This window comes from Acomys minous, assembly GCF_964271855.1.
Source record: "Acomys minous genome assembly, chromosome: 3".
In the NCBI taxonomy this organism is placed as follows: Eukaryota; Metazoa; Chordata; class Mammalia; order Rodentia; family Muridae; genus Acomys; species Acomys minous.
Window position 1 is genome coordinate 71,346,906 of NC_140485.1, and position 12,076 is coordinate 71,358,981.

Sequence of the window (12,076 nt, forward strand, 5' to 3'; positions counted from 1 at the left end):
AAAAATTCACAAGCAACTTAATCCTGCTTGTTTTCTGTGTCTTGTGTGTGGTGCATGCACTTGCACGTGCAGGAGGGGCATTTGAGTGTGCGTGTGTGTATCCCTGTGCATCAGTATGTGCACCAGAAGCCAGCATCAGGTCCCTGCTCCTATCACACTGTACCTTATTTTGTAAGGCAGGGTCTCTCATTGAACCTGGAGCTCAGTCGGCTAAGCTGGCTAGCTGGTGAGCCCTAGGGCCTGCCTCCATGTCCCCAGCTCTGACATTATAAACGTTCTTGCCATTACAGCCAACTTTTCCGTGTCAACTAGAGATCTGAACTCAGGTCCTAATGCTTACACAAGCAAGTACTTCACCCACTGTGCCATGTCTCTTGTTCTGTTTCCTCCTGATTTCCCCCATGGTTAGTTTTTAGCCATTTTGGAACACTGAAAACCTAGGGCACTTTGCTCCAAACGCTATAATGGTCAGCCACAGAAGAAAAACAATACAAAAGCTTATCTGGTTTTGTCCCCTTGGTTAGGTACAAGTAAGGAAACTCAGGTCCCAGCGTATGAAACGATTGCCCAAGGCCACACACTTCCCTTGGGTGGCTTTTTACTAAATGGTGCCTTTGTGTGTGTGTGTGTGTGTGTGTGTGTGTGTGTGTGTGTGTGTGTGTGTGTTGCTGGAGATGAAAAGCAGGGAGACCCTGTATATGGTACAAATGCTCCACCCTGACTGAGCTAACCCTTGGCAACCCCTGCTTTTTGCTTTCCAAGGCTGGTGTGTTTCCCTCTTAGCTGTAGCTTCTCGACTCTATTTAACCTGCGTGCTCAACCTATGTGCCACCTGAGTTTCAGGGGACCCTGTGCCCACTTCTGGCCTCTGCAGGCACCAGGCATTAAAGTAGTACAGGCAGACCTCCCGAGTATACATGCAGGCAAAACATTCATAGACATAAAAATATAATAAATAACTTTAAAATATATCAAATATATCTAACCTGCTACTTAGGGAGATGGATCACAGCATGCCACAAGCCAATTCTAGCCACCTGAAGACCTAAAATGAAACCTAATAAAGGGACCGAGAGTTGCCGAGCCCTCACTCACAGAGTAGCTTGCCTTGTTTAAAATCCCGAAAGCAGACTCTAAGAGAAGGAAAGCCTGAGGATTTATACGGTCTGTTTATTTCCTAGACACAAACAAAGTTTTAAAAGGAAGCAAGAAAAAGATGATAAAGCCAAGGCTAAAGATCACTCCTTCAGCACCTAGAGTTTTCCACCCAATGCTACAACATGAACCTAAGCAATTTGGTATTCGAAATTCAACCTTTATAAGGTGGAAGCAGGAGGATTAGGGTTTTTAATATAATATGTGTGAGACCATTCTTTCTAGAATTTGTAAAACTTTTAAAATCAGAATTAAAACAAAACTTTATAATCAGAAAACTATTAAAATTTTACAGACAGCAATGTCTACAGTTAGGCTTGGCTTTTTAGCCTTTATGTGGGCAAGTGGGTGCTCTGAAGGCTGTGAAAACTGTTGAAGCTTTGTGGAGAGAAAGTCTCCAGTCCGGATGGAGCCTGCCTGTGAGAATGAGGCTCGCACTCTGCAGCCCTGGTCAGCTGCAGAGAAAGCTGTAATGTCAGAAGCAACCGTCCATGCACTATAATATAGAAACAGACCCTTTGTGGGTGGCAGGAGGTTGGGGTGGGGGTAGGCAAGGCAGCACAGCTGTACTCACAGGAGCCACGTCTCTTCCAAGTGCAGAGGTCCTGGTCAGAAGGGGAGGCAGAGTAAGAAGCCAGGGTTCAAGAAGGGTGGTGCAGACGGGAGCAGGCAGCTTGCTCTGCCCCTTTTCTCTCTCCCCGTGTCTCCTAAATGAAAAGCACTTCGAGGTTTTAGTGGGTGTTTCCCACGTCTCCGGCCAAGTCAGTCCCCATTTGTTGTAATCCAATTCTCGGCCTGATGATGTCAACCACTCAACCCACTTGCTCAGTTTCCACGGGAGAGATCTATTTCCTCTGGACAATGCGCCAGGGGCTGTAACTGCAACCCAGGCTGTCACATTTGTCAAACATCCTTCCTTCAATTTTCAACGGTGCAGCCACAGTGACAAAAGGCTTCCTATGTGGTCAGTCAGTAGCCAGTGTAAATTCCTCTGCTTCTCTCTCGGTCACTGAGGGAAGACTGCGGCTGCCTGCACTCTGCTGGGTTTCCACTCATTTCCTGGGTGTATAATGTGCTAATTAGGCAGGAGGCTTCTCTATGCCTCCTCCATCTCTACCCCTCTGCCCAGTCCCCCAAGGTGGGCTGGTGTGTGTGTGTGTGTGTGTGTGTGTGTGTGTGTGTGTGTGTGTGTGTGTCTTTTCATGTCCTTATGCATGCACACAGGAAAGGCTGGGACACAGCACTGGTCTGTTGCCTGGAGAACTGGCGCCAGGTCTTGGCCCTGCCTCAAGCAAGTCACTGGACCTCAGTTTCATCAGTAAAATGATACCATGGGTGTCTTTCCTGTTTGAAATTCCACTGGAAGCCAGTGTGTGCAGAGCTTATTATCAAATGCATCTTGGAGTAGTTTACTCCAGGCTTACAGCCACATGCCTGAGCCGGAAGAAACCCTGGCCCAAGATGCCTGGCCTTGTGGGCTCCTGGGGACTTCTGTACAGTGGAGCTAAAACATTTCTCAGGGAGAAAACCCAAAAGAATTCACTGAAGGAGTCCCAGAGGACATGAAACAAGACAACAAAAACTACTAGATAAGATAAACAAGTAAGAGAACTGAACTGTCCGTAGGGACAAACCCAGCAATGGTCAGGCTAGATAAGAATGTTACATCTGCAGTGTGCTCTGCCAGGAAGACACAGCAAAGCTCTCCCTCTTGTCTGTGAGAAGCAAGGAGAGCCAGGCAGGGACTGTGAGCACCATGAGCAGTCAGAGGTGGGATCTGGGTCCCACATGACACACACACTCACTTCCTGGACCCCTGTCTGCCTGTCTGTCTCTCTTCTCTTCTTCTTCTTCTTCTTCTTCTTCTCCTCCTCCTCCTCCTCCTCCTGTGTGTCTCTCTTCTCTCCTCTTTTTCCTTCCCCTTCTCCCCCTTCCTTCCCCCCATCTCAGTTTTCCTACCTGTAAAGTGGGATACTAGTGGCTTCATTTAGGATTATGAGCAGTGACACTCAGAATGGGCTGAGACAGTGTCAGTGCAGATAAGTACTGGACAGATGTTAGTTCTCACTGTGCACCTCACCTACTTTGATTCTCACCACTCGTCTAGGAGAATTATAACTACTACTCTCTTTCCTCAATAAGAAAATGAAGCAGAGAAATTATGTGATACGGTTAAAGTCATAAAGAAACCGAGGCTCTTAGCTCCTAAGTCAGAATGAACATCACACACATGCCAACGCTATTCTTAAAACAAACACCCCACCTGCCTGATAAGGAAGCACTTCAGCCCATCAGGTCAGCTTACAGGTGGGCTTACTGGCTTTGTGACCAAAATTCCGGGAGGACTTAACTGCCTCCCCGCAAAGGGGCAGAACCAACTGTGTGCATGCATGGGGATGGGAAGTTAGGGCTGGAACTCTGCTGGTCACAGCTCTTTATGGTAGATGGGGGAGGTGGTGGCCCTTTGTAACTTAATAGGAATTTCAATTAGTTCTCAGAGAACTTTGATGCTTATCAGGACTCAAGCAAACAGGCTCTTCTTGGGAAGGTCTTGGCCAACCAGGCAGCTTTGGAATAAGTTCATGAACTTAGTGGAATAAACCCCACCAGCTTGAGAACCCTGCAGGAGCAACATAAACAACTGGGAGAGATGTGGGGGCTGGCAAGACCTTCCTCCCACTGTGGCTGACCTAGGGCAATCTGTTTGTGCCTTGGCTGCCCAATGGAGGATGGGATCATAACATAACATCATAACCTCCCCTAATAAGGTCTTTGTGTGTGCTCTGTGTAAATACATGTTTGTGTAGGTATGTGTACATATGTACACATGTATGTGGAGGCCAGAGATATATGCTGGGTGTCTTCCTCAATCACTTCCCAACTTATTTTTTTTTTTTTTTGGTGTAACATTTTATTTTCTGTCTTTAAGTGTTTTGCCTACATACATGTATGTGTACCATGTGTGCCTGATGCCTATGTGGGTAGGTCGGATGAGAACATTGGACTTCTGGAACTGAGTTATGGTCAGTTTTAAGCCACAGTGACGGTGCTGAGAGCCTAACCCAGGTTCTCTGTAAGAACAGCAAGCAAGTGCTCTAACTACTGAGCAATCTCTTCAATCCTTCCATATTATTTTTTGAGGCAGGGTATCTCAGTGATTTGGCTAGGCTGGCTGGCAAAGGAGCTGCAGGGATCCTCCTGCCTCCATCCCAGCACTGGGGTTACAGACATGTACAGCCACACCTCACTTCTATGTGGGTGCTAGGGATCCAGATTCAGCATACTGACTGAGGCCTCTCCCCACACCCTTCCAGTTCTTGTGAGGATTAAGTGACTAACATACTATAAGTACAAAAAATTTGCCAAAAAAAATTTTTTTTTAAATCACAATGCCTTAACGGTAAAGACATGATTTTCTAATTCTGACTCAGCTCCATGGTTCTCTGCCCTGGTGATGATGCAATAAAGACATTGATATGACAAAGTAGCAAAGTTGAGTAAGAGAAAGCAGAAGAAAGACACCGTACTTTTCCAGAATGTCAGACCGAGTCCTGCACAAAGGCCCCTCTGAGAGCTGCCCTGACTGTTCTCAGTGCAACTCAGCCTGAAGGGCCAACAATGGACTGGCCCATTGTTTAGCTGTGCCTTCATCCCACAAGTGCAAGGGGCGTCAGGAAATAAGGTTGCATTCGTGGGAAAGGTCACTTTACTGACATCACCCTCTGGTTTGGAACAAAAATAATAGGAGCTCATACAAAAAAACATCAGTTTCTTTAGCACGTAGCTCCTAACACTTGCCTTGTAGATCTTAGTGATTATACATCTGTGGCAGAATGCATGAAGAGAGAATTCTAATTCTCCAACCTACAGCCATGACACACTCATGCTGTGTCATAGCTGACAACAGTAGAGACACATGTAAACCAGAACCATACACATGTCACTTCATGTAATCCTCAAGGTGATCACACTGTCAGACAGAGGCTCTGATGAGTAGTAACATTCACAGAGGACAGGCATGGCAGTGTGTGTGTGTGTGGGGGGGGGGGATGAGTCTCAGAAGCCCAGGAAGGAAGCAGCAGGGGTTGTGCTCCATCTCAGGGATCTCCAGGGCCGGGCATGCACAATCCTGACACTCTCATACTTCGTGTCACTGCCTCTGAAAGGGCCTCTCCGCTCCACAGACAGCAGTATGGACCCCATGTGAGAACGGGGGGAGGGGAGGAAAGCAGGTACAGAACTGTCTGAGGGGTTCACACAGCCATTCTCCATGAAGCTGCCCTTGACCCTGGGCTCCCTGGGCTGCGAAGGCTTGGCCTGCCCTCTGAGCATCCTTAGTGCTACCTTAGCCTTTCTCCTCTGAGCCACCTTTATTTCCAGGTGAGTCTTTAATACTCCTCTGCTAGAGTCTTAAGAAAAAGATGTTTCTGAGTAACATTTTAAATAGATTGTAAGACACTTAGTAGCATAAGAAAACCCATAAACAAAAACATTTGTCACCTGCATATGATAAACATCCAACAGTCTGTGTGTCTGTATATATCACCTCCAACCCCACAGAGCTCCCACAAGGGAGGCAGGACTGTTCCCTCCACTCACACAGGCCAACTGGGCCATCTGTTCAATTAACAATTCACTGGTATTTCTTTTTTGTTAGGTTGGTATTTGAGGATTTTCTGTCTGTCTGTCTGTCTGTCTGTCTGTCTGTCTGTCTGTCTGTTTTGTTGTATATGTGTGTGTTGGGGGTGGGGTGCTATTGTTTCTTCTGATGTTTTTAGACTGGGTCTTACTCTAGCCCAGGCTGGCCTGGAACTCATGGCAATCCTCTTGCCTCAGGTTCTCAAATATGATTAGAGGCATGAGCCGCCACAGCTGGCCATGGTATCTCTTGACAGGACGTATGCATGAATAATAGATTCCGGCTATCACTATCGGCTTTCTTGATGCATAGAGCTACCGTAAACTGCATGATGTTTTGTTTGTTTTGTTTTTTTGAGGCAAGAGTCTTACTAGCTCTGGCAGTCCTGGAATTCACTTTGTAGATCAGGCTGGCCTTAAATTCACAGAGATCTGCCTGACTCTGTGCTGCGATTAAAGATATGCTCAACTACACCCAGCTGTGCATGTTAATTAAAAACAAAAAAACAAAAAAGTGCACCTTGTGCAGCCTGTGCCTCGTGAAAGGCAGGCTGCAGAGGTGACAGTTACAGCTCACCTGTTCTCCGTGCCATACAGCTAAGGCCATGCTTCTAGACAACAGAGAAACATATTGAGATTTACAACTACAAGTAGAGTTTCTTGCCCTTATCTTTTCAATTACAACAAGTACTTATGTAAAAAAGATGGGACTCTATAGGAGAACAGGAAAAAAAGGCATGAAAACTATCTGTCACCCTAGCGTGCAGACACAACCAGAGAGCCTCCTAGTGTGCAGTGTGCAGATCTCAAAGTCAGGTTTGGAATCAGAAACATGAGTCAGATGGGAAGCAGCACAGTCAACCCCCACAGGGTCACAGAGACAGGGTCAGTATATTTGCTTGAACTTTACATACAGGCCAGGCTAGCCCGCAACTTTGCAGGGATCAACCCCCTCATCCTCACTGTGGCTAGAGGGCACATGCTGCCACCCCTGGGGATTTGAACCCAGGTCCTCACAGTTGGAAAGCAAGCACTTTACTGAAGTAGCTGGTAGTATCCTTCCAGAAGGAAAGAGTTTCTTAAGGCTGCACAACCTACAAGCTTAATAGGAGGCACTCTGGCTACCTTCAGAGTCTTAGTGCCACGCCCACTCTGCTTGCTCCACCCTCTGGTTCTGCTTAACCAGATCCCACATTAAATGTCACTTTCTTGGAGAGGCCTGGTTTGGAGCCACATGAGATCCATGCTGGAACGGTCTCTCATTCCTCTGAGCATGTTATTTTAAGTACCTGCTGCGTGTTATACTAGACTGAAAAGGCCAAAACGTCTCTGATGTATCCATTCTAAGTGCCTCAAACAGTTCTGAGTAGACACACACACACACACACACACACACACACACACACACACACACACACACCTTGTAAACTATAAGCAAGGCCCTCCCTCTAGGAAAGGTCCTTAGGGAAGAAGAGATCTCCCTTCAAATAGCTTCTAAAAGAAGAAAGCAGTGCCACAGTTAGGTATATTGACAAGTGCCTGTGGGACACGAGAAGCAACTGCAGTGTAGAACCCGAAGGAGCATCTCACCCTGGAAGTGACAGTAACAAAGGACTTAGGAGATCCACGCCTGGCCAGCCAGCTCCTACCCCTGCCCTGCAGCACACAGTGTCGGAAGCTCCACAACCACAGGCAGACAGGAAGGTTCTTTACATAAACAGAGATGGCCTTAGGCTTCTCCCAAGAGCCTGGCCTCTTTTTATGACATCTGAGTGATCTGGTCTACCTGCTGGGTCTGTTCATGTGCCCTGAAGCAAACCACTCTTTCCACCCAAAGGTGTCCAACAATTTTCTAGAAAGAGGAGATCTATGGGGCAGACAACCAACTCCAAGGAAAGCCAAGACCTATGCCCTAAAAGGAGTCTTTCATTATTGATCAAGAACATTATCACAAGAAAACCACCAGCACAGCAAAGACTAAAGAGAAAATAGGTTCAGTAAACGCAAGAAAATCGGACAAATGAGAAGGGTTTCATAAACTCTTACTTGAGGAATTCTGAAGATATTGTTTCCATAAAGCATTAAGGAAATTGACAAACATGAGCTCTTGAGAATTCTCAACACTATCAATATGGAAACTAACCCCTCAGCAGGAGGACTGGGGGTGAGGAAAGGACAGTTCTCAATGCAGACAGAGACACAAAGCAAAAGGGACCTTGATTTAGAACATCCTGGGAGTTCAATGTGTCACTAACTAGGAATTCCAGGATAGAAAAGGCAAAGGGCCAGGTGTGGTGGCGCACACCTTTAATCCCAGCACTCGGGAGGCAGAGGCATGAGGATTGCTGTGAGTTTGGGGTCAGCTAAGTCTACAAAGTGAGTCCAGGACAGCCAAGGCTACACAGAGAAACCTTGTCTCAAAACAAAACAAAATGAAAAGGGCAAAGGGGAGAAGATAGGAAAGTATCTTAAGAAACTCTCAGAAGTTTCCTGAGCTAGAGGAAGACAGTCTTCAAGCTCAAAGTCGGAACTGTGTGAGTAGAGAGCATGGCTGACAGCCACTTAATCTTGCCCACTTCAAAAGAGAAGACCAGGAACTTTGCAAAGAAAGAACACTGTCAAAAGTAAACCATTGGCCCAGGTCTGAAATCCCAGCACTTGGAAGGCTGAGGCAGGAGGATGCTGAGTTCAAGGACAACCTGGGTTATATAGCAAATCTTTTTTTGTTTTGTTTTGTTTGATTTTTTGAGACAGGGTCTCTCTGTGTTAGCCATGGCTATCCTGGACTCACTTTGTAGACCAGGATGGCCTCCAACTCACAGTGATCCACTTGCCTCTGTCTCCCAAGTGCTGGCATTAAAGGTGTGTGCCACCACGCCTGGCCCTGCAAAACTTTTTTTGGTCTTGGTTGGCTATGCCTGGAAAAAATGAATATGTAAGCTAACTGGAGAACTTTGTTAATAACAACGGCTGTTAAATTATTGCATTGTGATACTAAATATAAAAATGGGGCTTGGGGGGACAGGATTGGTGTGAGGCAGCTCAGCAGTAGAGGGTCTGCCTAGCTGCTGTGATCCCTGGCCCTGGCTTTGATTCAAGCATCACAAAATAAACAACCAGGCCATGGTGGAACACACCTGAAACCCAAGCACAGCAGAGGCAGAGGCAGAGGCAGGGGGATCCCAAGTTTAAGATCATCTTTACCTTCATAGTGAGTTTGGCTCCAGTCTACGCTATACAAGACTACATAAAATAAAATTACAAGGCAGGTGATACCACAATAAATGGTTGTCTCAGAGTGAGAAGGGCATAGGAGAATGGTGCCTTTTTGGACTCATTGTTTTGTTTTTTTAAGTTGGTCATGGCCAGTCATGGTGGCACACATCTTTAGTCCCAGCAATTTGGAGACAGACAGGGGAATCTTTTGTGAGCTCAAGGCCAATCTGATCTACGCAACAAGTTCTAGACTAGCCAAGGCTACATACACAATGAGACCCAGTCTCAAACAGTAACAAAATTCACTCATTCATTCACTCACTCACAGTTACATCTTACTTGTACTTCAACTTTTATCTTTCATTATCAGTTATTAAAATCATCTTTTAGCAGGCCCTTTGTTAATGTCAACACCTATAAACCCAGTGTAACTTCAAGGTTAGAATCCTCAGTCACCTAAAGGATATTTAATGTGACCACTGCTGTTACTGCCACTTCACTCTCCGTTTTTAATTCTCACAACAATCCCAAGGGCCCTGGTCTGAACCGTCACACCTCTCCTTCACATTCTGCTACTTTGGTAGAATCCAAAAGTAATTCCCCACACATTTTCTCATCAACCCATGAAAACAGGGGTTCAAGACTATCCTCTTTGAAAATAACAGCTAGAAAGGTGAGCAGTTTGACCGAGAATTCAGATTCCCTGATCCTAATCTAGTGTTCTTCCCACCAGACCCTATTACTTGCTCCTCACGGGCATTTGACTTGCAGTCACCATAAATGAATAGCGCTGAAGAGAGATGGAGAGCAGCAGGAGAGCTGAAGAGAGAGGGAGAGCAGCAGGAGAGCTGAAGAGAGATGGAGAGCAGCAGGAGAGCTGAAGAGAGAGGGAGAGCAGCAGGAGAGCTGAAGAGAGATGGAGAGCAGCAGGAGAGCTGAAGAGAGATGGAGAGCAGCAGGAGAGCTGAAGAGAGAGGGAGAGCAGCAGAGGAGAGCTGAAGAGAGATGGAGAGCAGCAGGAGAGCTGAAGAGAGATGGAGAGCAGCAGGAGAGCTGAAGAGGGATGGAGAGCAGCAGGAGAGCTGAAGAGAGATGGAGAGCAGCAGGAGAGCTGAAGAGAGAGGGAGAGCAGCAGGAGAGCTGAAGAGAGAGGGAGAGCAGCAGAGGAGAGCTGAAGAGGGATGGAGAGCAGCAGGAGAGCTGAAGAGAGAGGGAGAGCAGCAGGAGAGCTGAAGAGGGATGGAGAGCAGCAGGAGAGCTGAAGAGAGAGGGAGAGCAGCAGGAGAGCTGAAGAGGGATGGAGAGCAGCAGGAGAGCTGAAGAGAGAGGGAGAGCAGCAGGAGAGCTGAAGAGGGATGGAGAGCAGCAGGAGAGCTGAAGAGAGAGGGAGAGCAGCAGGAGAGCTGAAGAGAGAGGGAGAGCAGCAGGAGAGCTGAAGAGAGAGGGAGAGCAGCAGGAGAGCTGAAGAGAGAGGGAGAGCAGCAGGAGAGCTGAAGAGAGATGGAGAGCAGCAGGAGAGCTGAAGAGGGATGGAGAGCAGCAGGAGAGCTGAAGAGAGATGGAGAGCAGCAGGAGAGCTGAAGAGAGATGGAGAGCAGCAGGAGAGCTGAAGAGAGAGGGAGAGCAGCAGGAGAGCTGAAGAGAGATGGAGAGCAGCAGGAGAGCTGAAGAGAGATGGAGAGCAGCAGGAGAGCTGAAGAGAGATGGAGAGCAGCAGGAGAGCTGAAGAGAGATGGAGAGCAGCAGGAGAGCTGAAGAGAGATGGAGAGCAGCAGGAGAGCTGAAGAGAGAGGGAGAGCAGCAGGAGAGCTGAAGAGAGATGGAGAGCAGCAGGAGAGCTGAAGAGAGATGGAGAGCAGCAGGAGAGCTGAAGAGAGAGGGAGAGCAGCAGAGGAGAGCTGAAGAGAGATGGAGAGCAGCAGGAGAGCTGAAGAGAGATGGAGAGCAGCAGGAGAGCTGAAGAGAGATGGAGAGCAGCAGGAGAGCTGAAGAGAGATGGAGAGCAGCAGGAGAGCTGAAGAGAGAGGGAGAGCAGCAGAGGAGAGCTGAAGAGGGATGGAGAGCAGCAGGAGAGCTGAAGAGAGAGGGAGAGCAGCAGGAGAGCTGAAGAGGGATGGAGAGCAGCAGGAGAGCTGAAGAGAGAGGGAGAGCAGCAGGAGAGCTGAAGAGGGATGGAGAGCAGCAGGAGAGCTGAAGAGAGAGGGAGAGCAGCAGGAGAGCTGAAGAGGGATGGAGAGCAGCAGGAGAGCTGAAGAGAGAGGGAGAGCAGCAGGAGAGCTGAAGAGGGATGGAGAGCAGCAGGAGAGCTGAAGAGAGAGGGAGAGCAGCAGGAGAGCTGAAGAGGGATGGAGAGCAGCAGGAGAGCTGAAGAGAGAGGGAGAGCAGCAGGAGAGCTGAAGAGAGATGGAGAGCAGCAGGAGAGCTGAAGAGGGATGGAGAGCAGCAGGAGAGCTGAAGAGAGAGGGAGAGCAGCAGGAGAGCTGAAGAGAGAGGGAGAGCAGCAGGAGAGCTGAAGAGAGAGGGAGAGCAGCAGGAGAGCTGAAGAGAGAGGGAGAGCAGCAGGAGAGCTGAAGAGAGATGGAGAGCAGCAGGAGAGCTGAAGAGGGATGGAGAGCAGCAGGAGAGCTGAAGAGAGATGGAGAGCAGCAGGAGAGCTGAAGAGAGATGGAGAGCAGCAGGAGAGCTGAAGAGGGATGGAGAGCAGCAGGAGAGCTGAAGAGGGATGGAGAGCAGCAGGAGAGCTGAAGAGAGATGGAGAGCAGCAGGAGAGCTGAAGAGAGATGGAGAGCTGAAGAGGGATGGAGAGCAGCAGGAGAGCTGAAGAGAGATGGAGAGCAGCAGGAGAGCTGAAGAGAGATGGAGAGCAGCAGGAGAGCTGAAGAGGGATGGAGAGCAGCAGGAGAGCTGAAGAGGGATGGAGAGCAGCAGGAGAGCTGAAGAGGGATGGAGAGCAGCAGGAGAGCTGAAGAGAGATGGAGAGCAGCAGGAGAGCTGAAGAGAGATGGAGAGCTGAAGAGGGATGGAGAGCAGCAGGAGAGCTGAAGAGGGATGGAGAGCAGCAGGAGAG

The 12,076-nt window shown here is 48.2% G+C and overlaps 1 protein-coding gene across 6 annotated transcripts in view; it reads right to left on the reverse strand.

Annotated features, from left to right (window-relative positions):
- The window catches only part of PKIG (cAMP-dependent protein kinase inhibitor gamma), a 69,607-nt gene that overhangs the window by 31,493 nt on the left and 26,038 nt on the right, over positions 1-12,076 (reverse strand). Inside the window, exon 1 of one of the 6 annotated variants that reach the window (XM_084777218.1) lies at positions 1,730-1,877. The exons of 4 other annotated variants lie outside the window; for them this stretch is intronic. The gene's annotated coding sequence lies outside the window, so the exon portion shown is untranslated. Of the gene's footprint in view, positions 1-1,729; positions 1,878-12,076 lie in introns of those variants that run through there. One more of the 6 variants, XM_084777221.1, reaches the window with a different exon arrangement.